The sequence below is a fragment of the Camarhynchus parvulus genome, chromosome 2, assembly GCF_901933205.1.
Source record: "Camarhynchus parvulus chromosome 2, STF_HiC, whole genome shotgun sequence".
NCBI lineage: Eukaryota > Metazoa > Chordata > Aves > Passeriformes > Thraupidae > Camarhynchus > Camarhynchus parvulus.
Genome location: NC_044572.1, coordinates 115,638,584 through 115,665,656, shown reverse-complemented (window position 1 = coordinate 115,665,656; position 27,073 = coordinate 115,638,584). Strand labels below are relative to the sequence as shown.

Sequence of the window (27,073 nt, the reverse complement as noted above, 5' to 3'; positions counted from 1 at the left end):
ATAAATGTTTCAAGCCAAGGGGATGTTCAAAATGTTTGTTTCAAACTAAGATCAACAACATCTCCTCAAAGCAAATCATTCATATGCGAGAGCACCATCTATTATACAAGCACAGGATTGATTGGGTTGTCTCGCACAAAGCCATTAAGCAATAGTTATTTACTGAAATAATCTGAAAAGAAGCACTACTCTATGATCTTAAAACATTTTATATTTCCTGTATGCTAGACCATGCACCTTGGCAAGAGAAAAAAGTTAAAATTTTCTTGTAAACTCTGTTCTTCAAGCTCTTGAATAGAAGCACAGTATGCACAGATAAACAATTACACAGAAGTTCAAAATACTTGTCATGACCCTGCTCCCCACAGCTGGATAGCAGAAGAGATGAAAATAATCATAAAAATACAGGGTTGGTGTTTCAGAGATGGTCCATAATGCTTTAATATCTGGGGATGCATTCAATCATCCCTTAGGTGCCTTAGCACATTAACTGTAACATTCTACAGGCAACTCTGAAACTTGAGTTCTTGCTCACTAGAAAACATACTATAGACAGAAAGTGAAGGGATTTCTTTGATTTAGATTAGATTTCCCATTTATAATAAAAAGATTATGACCTGAGGTTTTTTTCTCTCACTTACGTCACCCAGACACATTTAGCAGCTTTTTACTCTTTTATTCTGCCTTGAATTAGAGTTTAGAAAATCATCAGAAGTTTCTATACTTGTGTTCTAAACCATGTTTAATAAATAGATGTTTGGTTTCAGCTATTTTCAAATCATGCAAGTTTTGGGGGTGGGTTTCTTGGAGTCTCATTCAACATATCATTTATGTATCACATTTATGGACTATTTGACTCTGCTTTATTTGTGGCCTGTACCCCTCCCCAGTTCAAATAATCAGCCATGGCAGTTGTGAGATGTCCTTGAGGGAATTGAGCTCAGTTCCTCTGCAAAGAGACAGAGGGAGGAGTTTCTGCATCATTAAATTTCAATTTAACCCTTCAAATAAGGCTTGAGTAAGAACTGAAGAGACATTTAAGCTTTGTGCTAACCTTCTCCAGAGGAATAAGTACATTCTACTTTGATTAACCTCTACTGTGTATCTGTACACACCTGTAACTCACTGACCAATGGAAAGACCATTCTTAGCACAGTGCTCTAGACAGTGCTGTTAAACATTTCATTTTTCCTTTTAATAATGTTGTGATACAAGGGGTCATTGCCTTTGTGCTGTTGGGTTTTTTTTTAAAGGACTCTTACTACTGTAATGAACTTTGTACTGAACTATCTTTTCCCATAACATTAACAGTTTAATTCAAAGTTCATCTTCCATGTATATGCATCAAAGCAATAGTATAAAAGCACTTGACAACTAACATTTTAGCTAAAGTCAGCTACAACACTGTAATTTGACTAATTCTACTGACAAGCCACAAAAATACATGTCTTAAATGATTCCATTCAAAATACAAAACTAATACACTTTTTTTTGGTTTTTTTCAGGCTAAAGGAGACAGATTCCCTGTCTGGATCAATTTTTACTTACATTCAACTTTTTAATAGCAATTGAAAAATAGATAACAAATCATTAGCGTCACAAAAAATATTAAAGTATATTGCAAAATCCATAATTCTAGCTGATTTTAAAAGTGTATGAGCTTTTTCGTGCTCTGCTCCTTTCATTTTTCTTGCATTGACATATATTCTTTCATGGCATGGTTAGAAAGAAATGCTAACCTGATGAAAGCACCATCACGATATATTGTATGTGTTCCGTGAAACAAGTATTTTTCACAGCCATGATGGCACAGGCTTAAAAAAATGCTTTTGCTTTTCAAAGATACATGCTGAAAAATGACAAATGTCAAAATGCCAGTATAATCAGATGGGACCAGAGAGAAATCAGGCATATATCCCAGCTGCTTTCCTAAGAAGCTGCAGCAGAGATCCTTATTACTATTTCAATTGCAGCTGAAATGTGTTTCCACGCAGACAAATTGTCAGAGTATGTGCATGGCACTTAAGTTCTGCTTTAGCATCCTAAGTGAGGTTTATTGCTAGAGCCTCTCCATTTAGGTTATTTTCACCATGAATGGAACATGCTTTATGTAATTCAACATATGGCAGTACAGACATACCAGAGAGGTTTACAGTGATGAGTCTGACAAGAAAATTATTTCTGAAACAAGCTTAAACACTTGAGTGAGGTACTCTGAGTTAAGAATTGCTAGTACTATTCTAGTGGCATAAACATCCAATGCACACACAAAGGAAGAAAATGATTAGGAATCATTGAATCATTCTGCTGGAGCAGACCAGCAGCCATTCTTCCTATTCACACAACTCGTTTTGTTTTGCCAAGACTATCTCTCCTGTATGCAAACAACCTACATGCTATGTACTAGACACACATGTATAAATATACATATGCACATATTGATCAGTCACAGCAAAAAAAGGTATTTCAAAGTACTTTTCAAAGTCTTAAAAAAATAACTAGGCCTATATGCTAGAAGGTAGCACAAACCAGCACTGTGATAAGAGCACACCTATATCACTTTGCAGGAATAAACTGTACATTTTATACTTCAGCATCAAATTTTTAATATGATTTGCTAAGGAGAAGTGTGTAATCACCTTGTTTCCAAGCATGCTTTTGTGCCCATTCCCTATCTCTTCTCCCCATTTCCTTGCACGGCCTATTTCAAATGCTTGTTGAAATACAAGACAGGAGCAGAGGTCTCAAAAATTCAAATATCTCAAAAATATATCAAGACAATAAGGTAAAAGAGACATCTTAGCAGGAAAAGCCTATAAAAAGTCCCATTTGGAAAAACGGGGCAGATCCTACAGCAAAGCCTACACCAAAGTCAGTTATCTGGAAGACAAACCTGAAGAAAACCTGGTTCCTTCTTCCAGAGCTCATATTTCTCCTTGCAAAGCCTGGAGAAAAGGAAAGATGCAACTCCTGCATTTCAGCAGCTGGACAGAGAAAGGCAAGGCAGCTCATCTGGCTGACCTTGAAGGATGTTGTGGTTATGAAGTTGAGTTTGTTTCTTGATCTACACCAAACATGCAGTCTGTGAACTGAGACACCCAGCATCGAGCACAGGTGCTGAGAGAAGGATGCAAAACAAGAGTCATGGCCAGGTTTGTGAGTGAAAGCATTGGCAAGCTCAGGATGCTTAAGAGATGGGTACCAGTCTCTGGAATTGTGTTTGAATAGAGATGGGTGGTTTTTCATGTTTTATGTATTATGGAATATCTCAGTTGTTCTGATGTATAATGTATATATGACATTCCAGTATCCCTGTAGAAAGAGGAACCTTTCTCCCACCTATAAGCCTAAAAGCGTTGAGCAAAAGAAGCCAACTAACACTTAACCTCTTTAATTAGTGCCAATGAAGCAGTGATTTGGTATAATAAGGTGAAAATTTATCATGTGAACTAATAAGAGCATATTAAGATCTGTATTTAATGTCAATAATAAGGAAAAGAGACTGTTATATGCAAAGAATAAAGATAAAGATATTTGTTCAATGTCTCTGTTGGCTTGAATTTCACTAGCAGAAAGTCAACAGCACAGGTCAATGAATGGACTAAAATTTCACTTTCAACATTCTGAGTTTTACTGAAAGGAAGTTGTAGAATCTGAAAAAATACTAGGATGTTTGATTTATATTCAACACTACTACTATTAAGTGATTCATACTGTATATTATAATAAAAATAGGTACTTAATAATTATCTCTGAAAGGTTATTAGAGAAAAATGTGTTTATGTGAATACTAGCATATTGAAATGTGAATATTAAAATGACACAATGCGGCAACAGCAACAAATAGGAATAAAAGCACAATGTTTAACTATTTATAAAGTAATTTAGCATATTTTAAATACTCTTGGAAAGATTTTTTTGTTTCTTGAATGCATATCTACAAGTAAATGGTAAATTTACCCATTTTAAAATATGTCAGCCATGTTTATGGCTGACAGAACTGTTCCTTAGAGTTACATTCAGAACTTTACACTGCAAAATTGTAATGCTTAGCCTGTTTGATGTTTTCCATAAAATCCTCCAAAGACAAAATTTTGTCCTATGCTTATTCCACAAAGTGTTACACTGTACCATGGAAAATAGTCTTAGGCAATCCTATATAAATCATCAGAATACATTACACACACACATATCTCAGACTTGCTGATAAATGTAAGTTTGCTTATATAAGAGAGTATCTTTCTATTACAGGTATTTAGTATTTAAAGTATTGGAAAACTTGGTTAACATACCACAAGCTTTCAAAATGGTAAAAAAGGAAATTATTGCAAAATACACAAGGTGCCATTTTGCATCAGGCAGTTCAAGAAGGAACTGTTTTATATATTTATGTGTGTGTGTGTGCATGTCAAACAGGCTATTCTGGGGTAAAAAAAGTGAATAGAGCAATTCTTCTGCCCCAGGCTGTATGATTCTGAAGTTGGAATTAAAGGAGAACGCATGCCTTTGTTAAGAACATGCACCCTGTGAAGACCAATATCCTCGATATTCTGAGGTGTACACATCAACCCAGTAAAGCATCAGCCTTGTGACATGGTGGTATTGGACACAGATGTGTTTTAGAGTAACAAATGGTCTGATAATGTTTCACTAAAACACCCACAACACTCCCTGAGTATCTGCTAAGATAACCAGCAGTGAGAAACATGATTGTGAATACTGGAATTTATTTTTTTTTTAAATAGTACCACCTCCACAGTAGGAGTGTTGTCAATTACCATAGCAGTGTATGGTATAGGAAAACTACAACTACAACTGTGGTACAACCACAATGGTATGTAATTACCTGTTCACACATGTATACACACGAACTCTTTGCAGTGCTGCCTAATGCAAGGTGTTGGGACCACCTCCCTTCCACTGACCACTGCGAGGTACCAAGGCCTGGAATCCTTAAACATCGGCCTTAAAATGCCTAAGCCACTTGAGGGCAGAGCTAAAGCAGACTGTGACAGGTTTGAGGAGGTCCCTAAGTTTTAGGCATCCAAATGTGTTTGACTTGAATACATTTTTGCTCAGGTATCACTGTCCTCCTTTCTGCAAATGCGACCCTTTAAGTGACCCCCTTTTTTTGAATATATCTTCCTGTGTCTTCTCCTTCCTTTCTTCTACCAATTATTCTCCCCTCCTTTTCAGCCCTTTGCCCTTACCTTTCCCACATGCAGTTAAGCCTGATATTTAAAGCAAAAAAGGAGTCCTACTTAGTGCAGTTTAAGTTAGCAGAGAGAAAGGAATAGTCCTCTTTCCACATTTTCTTTGCTATTGAGACAATGTCAGAGAAGGTTGGTGGCTGAGTCCCATCTAAGAGATTCACAGGGACTCAGTCAAAATTTTATGGGGAAATCAATACTGCATTAATATGATAATATTACATTAATACAATATGATAGAAAAATCAGCAAATGAGCAGGGTCTTTCTTACTGGGCAGAATGGAAATGTTTAAAGGTAGGTTTAAAGGATGACAGGTCTTTCTTTCAAGATCAGTGGAAAACTCTAAACAGAGAGTGTTTTCAGAACTGATAGTCACTTGCAGAAAGAAGGAAAAATCATTTTTCATCAAGGCAGTGCCCTCTGTGAAATTCCTAATGATGGCAAGGGCAGAAAAGTGAGAGCATTTCTTACCCTTTATAAGAAATTTAATTTTTTTAAAAAAAGTAAAGATGCTTTTGAAAAGTGCTTAGAGAGAATACAGGTCAAAGTATCCATGATCCTGTTCTGAGCTTTCTAAATTATACTACAAGTAGTCCAACTTTGTTCATAATCTGTATCTACATAAAGTCATTCATGGAAATTGAACAAGCAGTTACCTCACTGTAGTGCCTATCCATATCCAAACACTTAATACTACCAATCCCTAAAATCATTAATATCTGACCTGTCATCTATGAAAAATGGGTTCACAAATTAAAAGAATCTTTATTGCAATATTTACAACATTTGACGACAACTTCCCCCCCCAAAAAACCCTGGCAGTAACAGACAACAGCCACTAGCCAGTATCTCTCCAAATATGCTTTTTCACTCTCTCTCACTTTTTCCTTTCTCTGTGCCTGTGTTTTCTACAGGTTCCCTCAAATAAATTTTATCAAATAAATTTTACCACATCAAATTTTACCACATTATCAGTTGGAAGTCGCACAACCTAGACAAATTTTCAAGAGCACATCTCTGGCATTAATGTTTATTGTAAAAACTCGGACACTCCAGTCAAAGGTCTATACCTTGCAGGAGGCACTTAGAAACACATCACAAGACAATGATTTCTGATGCAGAAAGCTTTTCAGCATGATGGGTTTTGCTGTATTAACCTTTGAAACAGAGGTTGGATTCACTCAGAAAAGAGTGAGTCCAAAAATATCACTGCAAATGCTACTACTTTGCTGTGGTAGTCAAGAAGGACAAACTCAAAGAAAGGAAAATGTTCCTTCTCTTCTGTATGATGAGCAGGCAACCAGATCACAAAAGCACCAGCATACTGCACACTGAAAAGCAAAAAACTAGCTAGGTAAAGAGGGGGGAATTGGATTAATGTCAGTTTATGGAACAAAATGTTTATTTACAGCATGCAGAGAATCAACATATTTTCATTTAGAGGCAGACGAAGGTCTGAATATATAATGGGTATAAAACCACTTAGCAAGAAGGTCTGAGGTATATTATTCCTCATGTAACCTAAGAGAGAAATTTATTCAACTTACACTTTAGAGAGACATAAGAGGTCTCACTCTCACACAATAAGTGCTCAAACCACAACAAACTTGTGCTTTGGCAGTTTTTCAAAAAAGGTCGAGCATTTCTTGATATTTCCTGGGAGCATGTTATTTACATACTTGCAATCTATCACAATTCAGCTTACCAATGATATCTTGAGAAGTTTTCTGCTTCATCCTTTAAGTAGTTTTGTCATTGAACAAAATAGGTATCATAGAGTAGGATTTTGAACACTTCTGCTCTTATATTTTGATAGAAAGCACCTTTCTGTGGCAAAATCACAGATAATAAATTACTCAAATATTAAACTATGTTGATAGCACATCTGTTTTAACAGTATGCAGTGTCACACAGTGTGCTGCTGAATAAACAGTGCCTATGGAAGAGGCTTTCACATCTGTTAAAGGACCTTTGCACACATTCATGTGAATTCACATTTCATGTTCCAATTTTTTTCTGAAATTTACCTATACAAAAAGATCCAAAATCTTAGGAACAAGTATGACTGGGATAGAGTATAGCAAATTCGAAGAGTAAAGATACAATTTTTTTTTTTCCTCTCCCTCTCAATAGGTGAAATCAGCAGGGAATCAGGGGAAAACTCAAGGATGGGAGTTTAAAAGGAGGCCATTACAGACCAGAAATGACATTACAGGAGACAGAGAGGGAAACAGCAGGAATGCAGAAAACACAGATATCAGTTAAGAGTAAAAAAGTATTGGTCCTATCAATGATATGTTAAACTTGAATTCACAGAAACCTCTTGTTGATTCTGAGCTGCTGGTACTATGTCCTTCCATAACCTTGGTCATATAATTCGACCACTTTTCATCTCAACTCTGGACACATTACATGGGGACTAACACTTTCCTAAGTACCCAACAGTAACACTGCCAAGATAATGGCAATAATGACTAGATACGCCTAGGCACTCAGAAGGACCTTGTTCCCAAAGTCACAGTTGTGGGCAGAATACTAAAACCTGAGAGTAGCACTAAAACCTGAGAGTGGCAAGAAAAAAAGGAGGGGAAAAAAAAAGCAGAAGCCAGAACAAATAAATAAAACTTACTTTATTCAATCAATCAATCACTTTGCAAACATATTCCCTTAAGAAATGTCAGTTTTCTTCCTGATCTATATTAACTAGCTCAATGATATTCTACTTAGACAATGTATTTTCTATTCCTGTCGTAAGACCATCTTTCAGAACTTAAAAATCTTCTGAGAGTCACCCATACTCAGATGAAGCAGTTGTTTCATTAGGTTTTGGCAAGAAAGCTCCAGTATTTCACATGTAATCAGTCATTAATTTAACTCTTTAGAAGTCTTAATAACAAATTTAATCCCAACTGACCATGACAAAGAATAACATTACCTTCTCACTTTACACAATCACCAAACAAATGAAGCATAGGCATATACAATGTACTCTGACTCACTGCATATCATTACCCTAAAATGTATGGAAAGGGAATGGAGGAAAGTACCAGTGCAGGCCTTGTTGTGCTAACAGGTTCAAAAGGAGTATTCCAGATGGCTGAGTTTCATATTAACTGTTCACAGAGTGAAATGGGCTGCTGCTGTGAGTGATGTCCCACATTAGTAAATGTTGGTCTTTCTCATTACATAAATCATAAGTTATCTATCTTCCTGATGCTATCAGTCCTCTCAAGATGCCTCAACCATGACAAGAAATAATGAGAGATTAATTGAACTGTTAACCTGTTCTGTAGGACTAGCCATTGGGAGAGGGAAAGACAGTCGTTCATGGAGAATCCTGTCACCACACCACACCTTGGAGAACAAATGCTCTGAATTAGCCCAGGACTCTACAGAACATACAGAATTAGCAAGAATGACATTTTAAATAATTTTATAAAAGAGAATTTAGGCTCTGCAATTACAGCTTATGCATAAAATGATCCACAGCTTTGAAGGGTATAAATGATGACAACCTTAGCAAAGTTGAAGGTACCCCTTAAGCATCTGGTAAGTTCCCAGCCCATTCAATAATTTCCAGGATTAAACATATGCTGCAGCTGGCAGGGACAAAAGTAAAACAATAAGGCAAAGCTACTTTCTTATATCAAATACTCAAAAAAATCACACACAGAAGTATTGGCTGAGATTGGGAATAAATTATTTCTGTTCCTTGTAAAGAAGAATAATTAAACAAAATAATGCATCACCTTGTCCTTTTGCACTTATTACTAGAACAAATAAGCTTGTGTGTGCAACAGAAGCAACACAGCAAACAGTGCAGTGTAGCAGAAGCAGCTGTAGCACGTGGGGGTTTACTTTGAACTAGTCTGGTATCATGGAATGAATGCTCCTGGTTTATTTTCATTTGAAGGAACTCTAGTGCATATAATCCATGACAGAAAGCAAGTGCAGTCAGAGGAGACAATCAGGATATTCCCTCCAGAAGTGCTAATGCTAATATTGACACAAAGTTTGCTTTCAGTAAAAAAGAAAGAAGCATAATATATGGTTAATCAGTGTGATTTTTTTCCCATAAGAATGAATTAGATCCTCAAAAAGAAAATCCAAAATTATAGTTCAATATGACACACATGAAAATCCATACTTTTATGCACATAAGTCTGTACAGGTTGGCTTCAGTGGGAATATTACATATTGCCATTTCAGCAAAGCAATTTCTATGGGTCTTCACAGTTACCTGCAGATACCTCCCTTCATGCTTTCAGCTGAGTTACCTGAGAGCAAGGTCCTGAAAGACTGGTCCTGCAGAGCAATGCAAAATCCCATGCTGATATCTCTACATTAATTTAGCAGTACATATTGTTCATGCTTCTCCAGTTCACTATGCCAGGACTGTCTGCACTTGGCTGGATAAACACACCCTTCACTGTCAAAAGGACAATGCTTGGCTAAATGGATGGTTTAAGATTCAAACCTTAAACACTTCTGAGCACTGTAAGTCAAGCAAATGTAGGGGGAACCATGGAACAAAGAGTACATCATCAATTGATGAGACAAAATAATTATTGCTTTAAAGACTTGATAGTACTAGATACAATTTTCACATATGTAAAAAATACAATCACTTGCATTCACATATTTTCTCTGTCTCTGTTTACCTGGAATTCAAAATTTGGTATAAAATCCTGATACAAATAGCTCCTTGCTATTTGTATATGAGTAATTTGAGCCAGTTTCTGGGATCAGGTAAAGATGATGCATTCAAATTAAGTAGCATATGAAAAATTTGAAGAAACTTCCTTACCAGAATACCCACTTTTCATAGGAGAGTAAGTGTAGCAAGGGAAATGACTTGGGTTTTTCCTACTTTAAAAAGACCCTGAATCTATGCCTTCTTAATTGTAGAACGTATTAAGAGTTTTCAGAAATGACATTAATGCTCCTGTCCATTAATGGAGCACATTCATTGTACTTATTGAGATGGTGAAGAATCATTAGACTGGTGGGAATGAGGGAAAGAAAATTGAAACATTCCCTGCTAAGAAACTAATTTAACAAAAAATGACAGGAAGTCAGTGGAATTGAAAAGCAGGAGATGTTAGAATTAGGCCTACTCATTTGAGTCAAGTTTGATGCCATCTACAAAGACTGCTTTGAAGAAAATTATCCTGATCCTCCTGCTCTTGGTGTCTTTCCACAGAGCACTCCCTATTCATTCTACTGTCTTCAGACAGAATGTGTGTTCTCCTGCTATATCCTTTGTAATGTTTTGTGAAACAGGGACTGAACCCTTCAACAGTGCTGGTGTGTTCATACTGCACTGCCTCAGATGCCTTTAAAAGGCTAAAGCTACACTATGTTATCCATGGTATATTCTGGATATAGAAATTAATTGCAATCCTTTCAGTTCACCAATGCATATGAAGTGTTTTTGATTGGAGCTTGGAATGCACTCCCAAAAGGCACAGATAGCAGGAGCACATGCAGCAGTGTTAGGAGGCAAATACTTATCTTTTTTTTTTTCCAGAATGTTCTATATCACTACTGGAAGGACTTCTGCTCATTCTAGTATTTTGGAAAAACCCAGGGATGGCACATGCTGTGCTAGTGGTCATCTAGCAGCCTGGGAATTAGCCAAGGATATGAGAGCTAAACACATATTTGGATTTGACCTGATTCAGATTCAAGAACTAGATCTTGCTGTTCTGCATCCACAGGAACTGTCCTAACACATATGAAATACAGCTGTGGTATGGCACAATAATTATATTTTTTTTAAGTGGAAAAGATAAGACAAAGAGTCTTCTAAGGTTTTAGTGTGGAGTGGTGGATTTCATACAGAATACTAAATACTGATATTTTTTCCCTAGTCCTAGTTCCTAGTGCTGAACATCACATGCCCACATCCTGGCTGAATTTTCCAGGCTCCAAATATTCATGGGGTCTTAGATTTCTTTGCCTTTGAAGAAAAAAAAACGAAACAAAAAACCCCCAGAAAAACACCCCTCACTTTTGGAATGCAGTATGTTTTTTCCCAAAAAGGAAAGCAGCTCCTACCAAAAGGGAAAGCCATTATCATAAGATTATTCACTAGCCGTGGTCTGTGGTAAAACAGTGTTACAGGTTGATAAGGAAGTGAGTTTTTTGAGATGATAGAGATGATTTCCAAAACAAAGTCTGCAGCAGTCTCAAGTCTTCTAAAGGAGTAAGGTGGTTGTTTGACTGAGTTTCACTGTTTCATCATTTTGCAGCCCAAATTGTTACTACAGAAGTGAACTGTAAGACTGACTGCACCTACGGGACAGCCCCCACCACAACACAAGGACACAACTACTAGAATTATCTTTCTCACATCTTTAGAGATAGTGGCCCAAGAATGAGCTCAAGACTCCAGTATCCAAACCTGAGTTTGTAAATTGGTCAGCACCAAGCAGAACCTTGGTGCTGCTTTATCCTGTTTCTAGTGTTAACCTGCAGACATACAATCTGAATCAAAACACAGTAGAACAGGGACAAGAGAACTAAACTCCCATTCACTGTTTACTATTTTAAACCCAAGAATGACAGCAGCAGTAACTGCAGAGCTGGAGATGGGGGAAATCAGCCCAGGGAGAGCAGCATCAGCATTGGCTTTAGCATGCAGGCTGCCGGGAGCAGAGGATTCAATATGTGGGTTTGAGCAACCAGGGTGTTTGGGGAAGGGAAATCAAGCAGGTGGTGAACAGGAAAGCTGGATCAGTAAGTGGAAAAAAGCTGTCAGGGGAATCATTAGGAGCAGTTGCCTGGCCAGGTCCCATTTAGAAGCAGCAGCTGTGCCAGGCTGATGAGGGGAGGGGATCTGCTCTACGCCAGATGTGCACAGCGTGAGCACGCCATGCCGGCTGCCAGACACGGGCAGGGATAAAGAGGGAAGCCGCAGGGAGGGTGATGGGGAGAAGGAGGGAAGCAGCTGCCAGGTTACTCCAGGAGCCAGATGCTGTGCACAGAACAGCGTGTATTACTGCTGCAGCCCTGTGATCTCTGAGCAGTTCCTGCCTAGGAGTAAGGGGTTAAATAAAAGTCCAGGGGAAAAGATATTTCAGAGGCTGTAGGTGCTGATTAGGCTGATTCCATGCCTCTGTGATCGCTTCCTGCAATCAAGATGAGCTGGTATTTTCTGCTTGAACTACAGCTTAATTTTATCACTGTAGAATACCTAAGAATTATTTCTTGGACTAGGCACTGGTTTAAAATTGCAGTGAAGGATATTAGATTTTGTTCTGCCTACTATCTCACAAAGTCTGATTTTTCTCTTCATCAGCTCAGCTGTAATTCATGAATTTACTCTGAATGGACATGTCTGACTCCTGAAGCTGAGCTGTGATGAACACGAAAGAACCCAATAGACTAAAAGCCTCAAGACAGTGCCTTGGGACTATAAACATTTATTTCAACTTCCTCTTTTGGTGCCATGTGTTGCCTCTACTCTGCATTCTCATTTCTTTGGCCATCTTTTGCTGAAACTCTTGTAACATATGACAGAGATTATATTTCTGACCATATGGGGAGGTCTGAGCTTTAGCTGGAAGAGCAGAATCCAACACAATGTTCTGTCTCTTCTCCTTCACTACAAAATTTCATTATTTCACACTTAATTTTCTGCATTTTTCATTAAGTTCCTGTTTTGCCCTACTTTCAGCTGTTGTATCAGTAAAATACTCACTGTCTGTTTAGCAAGGCCTCAATTCCATTTCAATTGTAGTTTTTTATACCTAAATCTTTCAAACAGAATTCTGACACCCCATCCCCCTATTGTTGCTCCTGGCATATAAAAGTACAAGCCTCGGAACTGAGCTAAGCTAAACCAGCATTTTCTGTACTTCTACTTACAATTCATCAAAGGGAGCACATCTGGTTTATGGAGCTTCTTTGTGCCTGTTCAAAGTCACAATATAAATAAATATCTATTTTTACTTCTCTCAAGAGATCTAAGCTAACTGCTATAATATATAAAGAAAGTATGAGCATGTTTTATGCAACAGAAAATTCTATCAACAATATTGTACAATGAGAAGAATGAGACAAATAATTCATAGTGATTACACTATTACAGAAGTTTAATCTGTCTATTGTCTAAGGTACCTGTACCAGGAGACTTCCAGACTTTAAAATGTATTCAATGTTGATGCCATTTTTAAATGTCTAAAGGGATAAAACAGGTACATGCAAATACTTCCTAGTTATTATTCATGGATTGAGTTATATTGTAATTGGTCAGAGAGGTTGTATAACACACATTTTGGATCTGGATAGAAGTTTCATAGATAAACATTTTAAAGCAAAAAGATGCACATGCAAATGCAAAATATGTTCTGCTAAACTGAGTACTTTGATCCAGTAAAAATATAAAAATAATATAAATTAAATTATTGATATTATTTTTTATTTTAAACTGTTTTAAAAACATGGAGAAAAAAAACAAGCTTTGCCATAAGTTTTCTTGGGCTATTTTTACACAGCTTTAAAGAAATATTATACTGTTAAAATACCGTGGACTATTTGTATTTATGCAGACTAACACTCTAGTGATCCATACATTTAGATAAAAATATGATTTCCTGCTATACTATTATGATTATTAATGTTGTTGTTGCAGCAAACACCTCAGAAAATTCTATAATCACCTTGTGCTCCAAACTCAGATCTTTAGTACAGCTTAGATTTTGTCTTCAATTTAAATAAAATCAGTTCTTGAGCTTATAGTCTGAATTGCTAGCAAGAAATGGAAAAGACCAGACTGTGGTCCCAGCTCATGACACCTGGGTAAAAGGTCTTTTGTGAGTTTGTAGTGTGAATTAACAACAGCATTCACAAACTTCTCACTTTGACATGACTACCACAAAGCTGGTGAGAAATGATGAGGGCGGATCATGGGCCATCAGTCAAAAAAAAATCTGCTTTTCTAGCTAGTAAGTCATTCTTTAATATTTGACTGCTTACTCCACCCTGTTAAAACCCCCACAGAAAAGTTCTTTTCTGCTGGACACCAACCCTCTCTGACTGATCCATTGCCTTCCTTTCTCCCTCCTACTCCATATATAATTAAAGTAGGCAATGAAAGACTATAAAATGCTTGGTTGAAGCTGATGGGCGTAGCACAGAACCCATCATCAAAACCAGAGGACAGGATTCCAAGTTGCAATATTAAGACAGCTTAAAAACAGCACCATTATTGAGTTCATCATCAAAAGATGCTTTTGGAATTCCTAGTTTTAGACAATATTTAAGAAGCATAACTTGTTTTTCACCAAAATCAGTATTTATATTTGTGATAATAGTTATCATATGCTTTTACAGAACTTAGCCTCTACTTAAAAACTACAGTGGGGTGCAAATAGATCTATTTAACTATAAACATATGATAGAAAGATGTCCCACATATTTGGACAATCTAGACCTGATATAGATAATTTTTACTCAGATGCTTAACCACATGTAGAGTACAAATGGACTCAAATTTTCTTCTTTGCCTTTATTTACATATAAGACTTGATCACATAGACTACAACTCACAAAGAATTTTGTTCACCAAGATATAAACTGAGGTCAGCACAATGCACTTAACAAGTACTTTCAAGCTTAAAACTTTGCTTCAGCTCTCACATGCACCACAAAAAGGGGAATTGCTGCTTGAACTGGGGAACTGAGACAAGACACCAGACCAGAAACTGTAAAATGAAAGAAGCAAGTAGTGCAAACCTTTCTCTGCCTTTATTTATCAAGATGAGATGGGAATAGCCTCATTTCAAAGAAATTTGCATGAAGTATCTTTACATTTCATTCCAAACCTAAGGATGCTTAATATAAAAGCTTACACACTTTGCAATAATCCCTCCCACTAAAAAGAAGATGATACTATATTGTAATTGTCTTAGATAATTCTGCCAATTATAATTTCAAAATAATGTTCTATTTTGTTCTGAGAAGCTCATGTCAAGCTTTAGTCAAATTGTGGTCAATAACATTCCTCATGAATTTGGATGAATTTCTCATCCAAAATAGCAGATTCTTATCTATTTGACTACCATCACACAGACAGAAACAGCTAACTGAGGAGTCTGTGTGAAAGAGGAAAGGCAGAAACACAATGCCTGTACTCCAGGCTACTTCATGCATCACTTGAATTAACACACATCCTATTTTACACATAGTTGAATTAACACACAACTATTTTACACATAGTTTATATCTTGTTTTCTGCAAATAATCTGAGACTTCTGTGGAATTAACCCCACAACACACTTAAGTCTGACTTGTCAGTCTGACACAGCTTTCTTCTGCATTCTGCCATGAGCCCTTACAAATAGGAGTCAGTCAGAGAAGTACCTGAAGCACAAGACTCAGAAATATTGGCATCACACAAAATTCTTTTGTGAGAAAGAATTTTGAGCTTTTATTCTTAATCAGACTACAGTATGCATTCCAAACTCATTTTCTGCAAGTATCTCCTTATTATCCACCCTTTACAAGAAAGGATACTTCCCTTGGTCCCAACACCCTCTGCCATAAAAGACAGCCACATAACTACACCTTCTGAACTCATTTTGTGTCTCACCTCAGTTAAACACAGTGAGATGGTAAATTTACACATTATCTGTATCTCCTTAAACTCAAAAACCCTTTGCATTGGCCCAACAGGAACAGCAGTGAAAAAGATCGTATTTTTTTTAAGCTACCCAAGCCACTGATGAATGTTGGTTTGTTTTGGTGTTTTTCCCAAAAGTTTCCTAAATACCCATAAGAGCCTGTTTTTGAAAATTCTGCAGGAAATACAAAGATTAATTTAGTTTTCCTTTTTCTTCTCATTCTCACCCTTTGCCTAAGAGCTGTCTTGGTAGTTCTCCTCATTTGAACAGTAATTTAGTACATATGTTTATTCCCTCTTGTATATTTAAAGCATTTTATAGTTCCTAATTTCCTAGTTATAAGATTATACCCTCTGATTTCCATGGCTCCCTGCCAAATATAACAGTTCATTCTGTATTATTGAAAACATATGCAGAAGATTCAGCAAGCCTGATTTCCTTTCCACCTTCTATTTCTTTCACAAATATTCTTTCTGAACAGACTGATGCCTCAGACTTTTTACATTTATTTCTCTTCTTCATGCACTCACTGCAGTCACACCATCCCTTGCAATATTAGCTGCTTCAGAAACTGCTCACCAAGCATTTGGTAAAGGGGGCAAACTCTGAGCAGAAGTAAATTGTGCAGATGGAGTTCCATGAGAGTTCAGCTGCCCCAGCGGCGTTGTGGGCTCACCTAAATTTCTTTGCTGAGCATCTTAATACAGTAGAACCAATCTATACCTTAACTTTCATCTATAGACTATCATAACTACTATAATTACCATATTCATGTTACTATTCTCCACTCACTAAAAGTTAGTACATTACAGTTTAAGCTAGAAGATGTTTTTCAGTTTCCTTGCAGTGGAAAATTATGAGACCTTTTTTCTACTTGCAACCTTTTCTGACTTGTTTGCCTGTGCTATCTTTCTGCTTGGTAAAAACATGTTCTTGTTTGAGGTGGGTTTATCCTTTGCTCTAAGTCATAAAAACCCCTTCTAACTAACATACCCTTTGCCTCCTTGGTTATCCAGTAAAACTGGCTCAGCAATTCTTTTCTTCCATATCAAAACTTGCTTTCATTTATATTCCTTCTTCAGATTTTACATGCAAAAATCTTTCTGCTAAGTATATATATCTGTGAGACTTTCTTGTCAAACTTTCATCCTTCCCAACAGAGGAGGCTTGGGACTCCAAGTTCCCCCAGTCTGTGAAAGGCACTGCAATATCTCAGGATCTGCAGACTGATGAAGCAGCTGTATCCAGCAAAAGCAGTTCCTATGGTTATACCCCAACACTGCTGCACTTATGGCCAGCTGACAAACTGTTTGCACCGGGTTTTGTCTTGTGCATCACCCTTGCTAACAAATTTCTGAATCTATTAATGCAGTGATAATGCATCATCTAACTCATGTCTATCAGAAACATTTTAAAGATTTCACACAGCTCACAAAAATCCTTTCTGAAATTGTTCCCACTAAAACCCTACAGGGAACACTACAATTTTGACTCAAAGGACAGTTGAACACATCCTCTGTGCTTAGTGTCCTTAGCCTTCCAAAAGCCTCTGCCTCCATCTGCATAAACATTTTCCTAGTCTGCCTTTTTATTCTGCCCTCAGAGATCTGTAATAGTTCCCTGTGATTGCTCTTATGCCTTTCCTGTGCTTCACTTCAATCAAAGCTGTCTCAGCACTGGTAGCCAAACACCACATGTCATTTCATCCTTCCATCAGAGTGTTCTCCTTTGTCTCCCATAGCAGTGCTGCATTCCATTTTAAAGTGTCTGCAATCCCGTCAGACTGCACAGGGGAAAAAAAGGCACATAACGTGTAATGGAGAAAGGGGGGAAAAAAAGATGAGACAGAGGATTAAGTTTGAGACCTTCTACTTTATCTAGTAAGGCAAAGCCCCCACCACCTGCATAGAAAGCCTGCTCATGGAAGGAGGCTCGTGTCCCCTCAGGACAATCATCCACCTTCCCATTCCCCTCTGCAGGTCACCACAAAGGCACAGGCATGCTTTTCAAATGCCATTCACACTAGAAGGAATACTAGGAAGAAAAATAGAGGTAAAACTATCCAGGGCCATGTAATTCAAATAAAAGCACCTGCTGGTTTATTTTTTTTTTAAGCCAGACATATCAATGAGACATTTTACCATGATGCTCCCACTCCCTTCAGCAGCTACAAAAGGGGGTCTGAAGAAACATCTGAACTTTTACTGATCACACAGTAATTTGTCCATATTTCCTTCCATAGTTCATTGCCATGTTCAATTTGTATCTTAAATCTCGCTGGCTGAAAACTTCACTGAATTTATTTTGTTTAACTCAGTTAAAACTCTAGGTAATTGACAATTATTTTGTGCAGAACTAACAATGTGAAGTGGTTCGAGCTCCCCAGCTCACTGTCACACACCACTTCCTGCTAAAGCACCACACCCACACCTATCCTGCACCTCCATCCAGTGTGGCCATGGAGCCCAACCTGAGCAGTACAAACATGGCTCCTGGAAAGCAATTCATGCTTCTTCTAATGCAAAACATTCTTCCAATGCCATGCAGATAAAGCCTAACAGGGAATAAAATCACTTGTAGCCATTTTTTGATTTATGGGGGTTTTATTATAACTGACTTTCACCTCTGATGTGATCAGGATGAGCTGAGTTTTGAGATGTACCCCAGAGGGTCACAGCTGTGGCACTCCAGTACAGCTTCAGCAGCAAGTATCCTCAAAAAACTACAACAAAAAAATTAATTCTGTTTTGAAGAAGAGATTGTGAATAAAAAGCATGCTTGCTGTATTTTATACAATAATTTTGTTCAAAAAAGTCATAATTTGAGTAGGAGTGACTAAAATTAGTGTGTTGGGAAAGACAACAGTTAGTTGAAAAACTTAATCTGTAAATACTGCAAAGTTATTTGAAATGGCTGCTGTTTGTGAAAATTAATTTTTCACACTGTATTGTCTTTCTTGATCAAATTATGTACCTTTTTTTTCTCAAAGAAACCTGAATTGCAGTGAGCATAGAAGCAATAAGGGGAAGTCATCCAGAGATAATTCTTAGACAAGGTGACCAAAATTACAAGAATGCCCACAGACTCAGAGTCTTTATTTCTTGATTGATTCTAATTTCATCAAAAGGCTACAATGGCTGTTCTAAATAATAACAATAAAAAGGTTTACAGTTTTATTGGAAAATCTATTGGTCTGTCAAGCTAATTATCTGACACCACTGTTGCAGTACATTAAATTCTGCAGTAACAAGGCACTTGGCATCCTCATTAGTCGCTACATGACTCCTTGGGAGACTGAACATTTGCTAAACAGCAAGCTATGAGACAACAGCACTTTTGAAATTCCTGCTTCGCAGGTTCCATTCCCCTCTCTGTGTCCATACACTGTGCTTCTCTCTGTGCATGCCATGCATCCTACATGAGGAAGGAAAAATGAGATAACAACCAGGTAAACTACCTTTCCAAACTGAGGTGCCTTGGGATTTCCTGTAAAGGAGAAAAATCACATTAAACTCCCCCACATGTAGACCAGTGTAATCCTCTTCTTTGACTTAGTTAACTTTGCTTGTGTGCTGGTTTACAGTTAGACACAGCCATTGCAAACACGACACTCTTTAAAGCCTTGTCACCCCCTGTGCAACACGCAGGACAAAATCACTCAGGGACATGAACTGAAAGCTTGTTGGGTCTCCCCTTTGCACTCACCAGTCCAAGGAACAAGACTGATGAAAGAAAAAGCATTGTCTAATACCTTTGTATTTCTCAAGTCTCACAACTACCAGAAGGAAGGCTATAGGGAAATTCTCCTCTGGTTGCCTGGGTTGGCTTTAGTGCTGCTTTATGCCAGTGAAGAGCACTAAAGCTACCTTGGGTGTACTGTGACACAGAGCTGGGAGCTTGGGCTTCACCCATTTCATGCTGCTGTAATATTCAGATACCTCCAAATATCTCAGTTACAATATAAGCTAGTGTTAAGAATCAATTTAATGTCAGAGGTTGGACAGCAGGAACTCTTTAAAATTTTATTTGGCCGTTTGTTTCTATAAAACCCCATTTTATATTTTCAGCCTTTTCACTATGTTTTATAACCTTGCTAAGCTCAGGTACAGGCAGAGATGATGAGCACAAAGCTTGCATATAAAATGAATGAGCTTTTCTAATTCTTGCTGATAAAATAAAAACTTTCACCTAAATTAGGTTGAAAAACACATCTATTCTCCTGCATTTATGTGGCTTTATTAAAGTGCCTCTTTGTACTTCAGTGAACAATTACAAATCATTTTACCAATTTCTTCAGACACTCAGGCATGCCAAGAGCTAATTAACTAGTGTGACAATTGCAAGAAGAAGCAACATAATTCAGTTTTTTAAATGGCTGGAAGGTATTTAATTTGAATAAAAGAGCAATTAAATAGCAGGAGTAATAAATGGTATTGACAGGTAGGATGCACATATCAGAAAGGTCGCTAACAAAGTACTTGCAGGTACTTTCAGAAACTCCTCTTTAGAGTTGTGAAATTAGGATTAATTGGCTGGAGCTGTTTTATAGACTATTTCACACATTTAATACCTTACAATCTATCGAGGTAATCAGCCATGTGTAAAGAACAAGTTTTGAATCGATTCCCTGATTAAGTAAAATACAAGGTTCTTTGTATGCAAAATGTAGAGTGTTAATGCAAGATTCATCTGGCACAGTGGAATACAAGTAGGAAAGACCTTTTCAGTATAGTAAATCCCAGAATCTATCAGAATTTGAGCATTTGTTGGCACAGCTCAGAAGTAACTCCTGTTTTTGCTGTGGAAAGTTGGCAATAGTAATCACTGGTCATGTTGACTTTTATTTTGTAACAATCAGTATTATTCTACATACACTATTTTTTGCTTATTTAGCTTAAATAAGCTTCTGCTGTGTCTTTTAAATACCAACATTTACTAATGGGAAAATATTCTCTCTTTCTCAGTACAATAAAAAATATAAGAATTAGTAAGTTACAAAAGAAGCTTGTAAAGCAGAATACAGGTAATGAGCTACAAATGACATTGCTCAGAAACACTGGCCCTGTGGGAATTGGATTTTGCTTGACATTCCACCTCAGCTGTCACAGTCACATTATGGACTCCAATTACTCTTTATCCAGAGCAGTCCACAATTCCTGCCTGCAGTTTATGAGCTCCCATTATAGTCCCTGCCTCAAGTATCTTATAGAAGCAAAAACAGTTGGATAAAATACCTGATGGATTTGAAGGAAAGAATAGTTCCCTACCAGAGAAGGGTCAAATAAGCTTAGGCAAAGAGGATCAGTCGGATCTGGGGGACCACCATCTCCACCCAACATGTGCTATGAAACTCCAGACCCTCCCTAGACATCCAATAGTCTTAAGAAGATATTTAGTAAGCTCTGCATAACTTGATGACTTCTGGGCCTCTCCTCCCCACATCTGTGGTCAAAACCACAAAAGACAAATGAAAAGAGTTACAATGTAAAGGATCCCAACAAAGCCTTTGTCCATGCTATTTTCTCACTCAGTATTTGGTAGAGTGACCCCTGAGGACTCACAGACCAGAAAGCAAAGATCAGTTTTCATCTGAAGACACTTAGGAAATGGGCAGTGGGGATCTTAGATCTGGGGGACCAGCTTAAGTCCAGCCTAAAGGAACAGATGTCTTCTATGACTCAATGGAACAAGACTTAGATATTTATATACACATAAATCCTTTTTCCTAGCTGTTCACTTAAAAATGGTTAGAGGTTAAGAAAGGCAAGTGCAAATTCATCTCTGTATTGAATTAGATGAGAAGGATTTTTATGTACTAGCTCTTGCCTGAAACAGATGGGCTTGATAGCAGTATACTCTAGTTGGGCAAACATTTTGTGCTCCTGCTCCTACATAAAGTATCAAACATTATTTAAATTCTATGTTGGGAATGTAAGCACAATATGTTGTTTAACCAGTATTAAAACAACAATCTTTACATTTCATTGTTATACAAAAATCTCATAAATTTTAGAGTCAATTGAATTTTTGCTCAACTCTCCTTGATCATGACTCCTTGCATACAATACTCAAAAAGATAGTTCCTTATCTTTTGGGGACATACTCATTTACCACAAATCTCCTATTCCCTAGTCTGGCTGGTATGTGTCTCCAGGGAAAAAGATCATCAGCTTTGAACCAGTTAGCTTCTCAAGAGGGTAAGTGAAGCAAGAATAAACTTGGAAACATTCAGTATGTTGGACTAGGCATCAAGTGACCAACAGGAACATAATTCTCTATCTGAGGGGTGGACGGTGTTGAAAAATATTTTTCTGGTTTGTTTGGATTATTACAGAACAAACTTACTAATAAATTCATGACATACTACTACATAATAACTGATTTTGTTACTAAACACTTCCCTGTACTCTTCCCACTGATACATGTTCTTTACAGCTTTTTACTCATTAGCCATCCTTTGATCTCTAAGCTACAGCTGTTTGTGTTACAAGCAAAAAAAAATATGCTCTTTACCTCATGCATGACCAAAATATACAACTTGAGATCTTCAAGTATCATAGTTAACTCCATTTCAACTTAAGAGCTTCCCAAGAGCAGTTCAACCTCTGCATTAAAAATGAAGCAATCCTGTTTCTTCAGAATAAAATGCAGACTCTGCTGGGAAGTCAAGACAATAAAGGCAGTGAAGTTTTTTTTTATATTTTTGAAGAAACTAAGTGCTTTGGCAACTTTTTTTTGGACAGCTGGCTTTCTCATAACCTGGACTGCACTTGAGACAGATTTTCTTGCTCTAGTTTCAAACCTTGATTTCCATCTGCTGTCTTGCATTCCCCATTCAGAAACAAGAGGCTGGAAATGACACTTTAATAATGGCACACAGGAGTAATTTGGATCATTACCTTTTTTGTTTCTTAGATGTTCGGTTTTTGGGTTTTTTTGGTAGAAATACGATAAATATTATGAGCCATTCTACCATATCCCTTTTTTCTTGCCATTTCCTTATTCACACTACTGGAGCTCATCATTACTTCCTTCTTGGTTTTTAAAGACTGTTTAAAAAGCATGAAAAAAAGACTTCTCTACCATGAGGAAATTCCCTCAGAATGAAAATATATGGATATATTCAACCCTGGTGGCAGTCTCCTAATACATATTGAATTTTCTCATGAGTTAACTTATTCAACTTTTGAGTGAACCAGACTGAAAGAAGAAAAATCTTTTAGGCCCAGGAGAAGTCTCTCTTATTCTTTTCATTTAGGCTAGAGTGGGATAAGATTACAAATCTATGAGGAACTGAAAATGTGCAGTTAGAGGAGATGGAAAATAATTTTCTTGTAAAATTCTTCTTTTACTATGTCAGCCATATATTTTGCTTCAGTAGGAACCAAATTTGCAAGAGATCATCTCAAACAATTTGAAAATAGAGCTAGCAAGAAAGAAAACCAAACCAAACCACATTTAAATTTCCAGTGCTAAAATTCTGATGAAAATACTGTAGAGATAAGAAAAGCCACACAAGCTTTTCCATATTTTCATATGATGTGACCTTGCCTAAACTCACAAAGCACTGTGCAGCAGCACAGAAAGTCTCCCATAATTTCCCTAATGAGGTGATGTGCACTTCATAGAATAGACAGTTGTTGACCTATTGTAGTAATTGTTTGGTTTCCAATTACACAGCTTGAAAAACATGAGGCCCTTGTGAGAGTATGTAAATATTACCAGTCAAATGCACCTCTTGTTACTTCATTGTAGTCAAGCTATTCTAACTGAATTATACTATAAATTGATTTTACCCAACGTATAATTTATCTAGCGTATTTTTTACAAAAGAAAGTCAAAATATGAATTAGTTGTTTTGAAGAGAAACAACAAAGAATATTGCAAAGGACATTCAGTTTATTTTTTTTAACTTTGGATGCTAGCCAAATTCCAGAGCTCTCTAAAATGTTTGCATTTTGAGGAGAGATTAATGGAGGGGTCTGGTGTGTTTAATGTGACCTTACAAAGACTATACAAAGACTGGTTACTCTGAATTCAGAAGGCAATATTTTGCTGATGGCTTCAGCACTGTTTAATTATTAAGTGTTCAGTTCAAGAGCTGTCCCTTTAAGCTCCCCTCTCATTTTCCTTCTCTGACAGCAAGTAATGAAAGGACCAAAGAAGATGGAGCCAAACTCTTCTTAGTGGTGTCTAGTGGGAGGACAACATGCAATGGGAACAAATTAAAAAATATGAAGTTTTACCTGAACCCTGAACGCTTTTGTAATATGAGGGTGGTCAAACACTGAAATAGGATGTCTGGGGGAGTTGTGGAGTCCCCATCTTTGAACTATTAAAAAACTGGCTGGACAGTGTCCCAAGAAATTGGCTCTAGTTGATCCTCTTGAAGCACAGGATGGAAGGGGGAAAGATAAAATGATCTGCAGACATCCCCACCAACCTCTAATGTATGCTTCTATGATTTATATGTAATTTAGGGTTTTTTCCTGAATTTCTTGTTTATATTCATAACCAACAAGCAATTCCACTTTCTGAATATCCTTTACCTTTTTCTCTCATCCACATCATGCTTGCTGTTCCCATACCTGTCTCTAAGAAACATTTTTCTTCATTACACCAGCTTTCCCTGTGACTCTCCTCTGCTGCTTACCATTCTCTTCATCAACTGCCTGCAATATTCCACCCCCGTTTCATGACTTCTCCCTACATGCTGATAATTACATTCCAGCTCCAGAGAAATTCTTAGTTCTTTAATTCCTGATTCATGTTAAAAATTATTTGGAAAACACTTGGGAGCAAAGTTTTCATCTGCATTTCCCTCTCTCTGCTATAATATATTTGTCCACCACCCTTGCTACAAGCTTTTCCATGAAAAATTCCACAAAAACGGAGTAGGTATCCTTCAGCAGCAAAGCACTGATCAACAATAACTTACAATACCCAGAAACATCAACCACCACAAACAGACTTGTTATTACAGGCAGACTGTTAAACCATTTCTCATTCTGACCACTTATCACACAACTACTAGGAAGAGCTCTTGTAGAATTTCTTGGATGCAGATTTAGCCTACAACCATGAGACACCTTCATTCTGCTTCAAAGCCTGTTGAAACTTCTTTTGATATTTTGTAGCACTCTCTTCTCTGATCATCCCTCTCTGCAATATACTTTCTTACTGAGGGAGTAGTAAGAACTACCACTTACAGAGTAAAGAACTCTTCTACATGACTGGACTAAAAGACTTGCTAGGCATTCAGCGAAATAAAAAAGTATTAACAAGAAAAGCAGAAAAACAAACCTGAAAGATAATAGGAGAACTCTTTTTTTCTCTTGCAATTAAGTAATGTAAAGAAGGGAACATTTGACCTGTTGTATCAAAGTATTTATTTTCAGAATGCAATTAAGAAAGTGGGAAATTGCAAAGATACATGGTCAAATGTGCACACAAAGATATTTCCCAACATTTTCTTTAGCATTTTCAAGCCTTTTTCAAGAAACTTTTTAAGTACTAAAAATGTAACGTCATTATTAATGTGTCCAGATTCCCTCTAAACAAGTTGAAATAAGTCATAATAACAAGATAAAAAATGTGATAAAGCTCTTGCATCAACACTTGCCTTTCCTCTACATTGCCCTTCAAGCTGTCAATTGATGATTGATGTAATTCTCCTAAGAAACCCAGTTCACTTTGAACTGGATGGAGGTAAAGTGGCTCACAGAGTAAATTTGAATCTGCATCAAATTTTAAGGAACATTTGCACAAGACAAAAGTGCACAAAAGGAAAAACCCATCACCAATATGTCAGCAGCTGTGTCAGATCAAGGTTTCAAGGTGTGAAATGCACTTCTGTGCACCTTGACAAGGTGATTGTGGCTGGTCAAAAATCATACAAGGTGACGTTACCAGAAACCTGAGAAGAGCAGGATAACTACATCTCTGTACATTGGCACACCTTACAAACACCGTGTCCACCAACTCTCTGATATTAGTACCCTCATATTTCTCTTTAGCCTTTTTCCTACCTGAAATCTGAAATCAGTGAATGACACAAAAATGACACCAATGAAGAGCAAAAAATAAAATGTGACCTTATCTTGTCAACTTTTAATAGACAGAAAAATAAAGTTTTAACTAAAACAATCAAATTCGAGGGCATAGACAGATCCAGATACAATTACTGAAACTCTTTTACAACTGCCCTGGCCAAAAATGGAGTTAAATAAATGTGGTTCATTGCTAAATTTCTCATAGAGATATAAACCAAACAAAAGGGACAGAAAACCACTAGATGATCAATAGTGAAAATTCTGCAGTTACTCAGGTGGTTTCTGGGCATTTGTCTAACACATAGAAATAACAAGGCACTAGTACATGCTATATATATGGACAAAGGAAAAATTTTTATTGTATTAATAAAACAAATAGAAGATAATGTGCTAGGTTTTAAATATTTTTTTGCCTTATGTAAACTGTGATTCCTTGGTGAAGAGAAGAATTGGTGACAAATTCTTCCTTCAACCAGTGTATGAAATACAGCTATAGTGAGGAGCAGAGACTTCTTAGTGAGAAGGACAATGCAATTTTTATGACAAAGAACACACCTATGAAAGTATTTTATTTTGTTGGATAAAAGAAATCTTGCAGTCCACCTTTACATATATATATATATTTCTTTAGCCAAAACCAGATATGTTAAGTACAGATCTGAATAAGATAATAACCACATTGTCTCAGATATTAAAGGTTGCAGAGTATTTCAAAGAAAGGTAAACTTTCTTTAGATATTTTTCAGGAGAAATAACTCTAAGTCATGGTGTGCTGGCAAACAAGTCTTTCTAACAAGTTGTTGGTGTAAAAACACTGTGATCCTGTCCTAATGACTCACTCCACCATTATTTTGTGTTGAGCTAAGATCCTTTTCTGAAATAATATCTTAGTCATTTCAATAGGATAAGATATTCCTCCAAACAGGGCTTCTTTTCACTAGCATACAACTCAAACTGACAAACATGGAACAATCTATTCCAAAGTAATTATTACAAAGGGGGCTATTGACTATATGATGTTGAAATATGAAGGCATACTGTACTTCATACTCAGGTAAGTCTAAAGCCAATGGCTGTTAAATTACATGATCACAAAATGTCTCCTCTCCATGTCTGGAACCAGGCCAAGAAATGTTGCAAAGTTAATCAACTGTTATGCTCATTCTTGTATGCTGTATGAA

The 27,073-nt window shown here is 37.0% G+C and overlaps 1 protein-coding gene across 3 annotated transcripts in view; it reads right to left on the bottom strand.

The window, feature by feature from the left end:
• Positions 1-27,073, bottom strand: part of NKAIN3 (sodium/potassium transporting ATPase interacting 3) — a 338,372-nt gene that overhangs the window by 206,158 nt on the left and 105,141 nt on the right. The window lies entirely within an intron of this gene.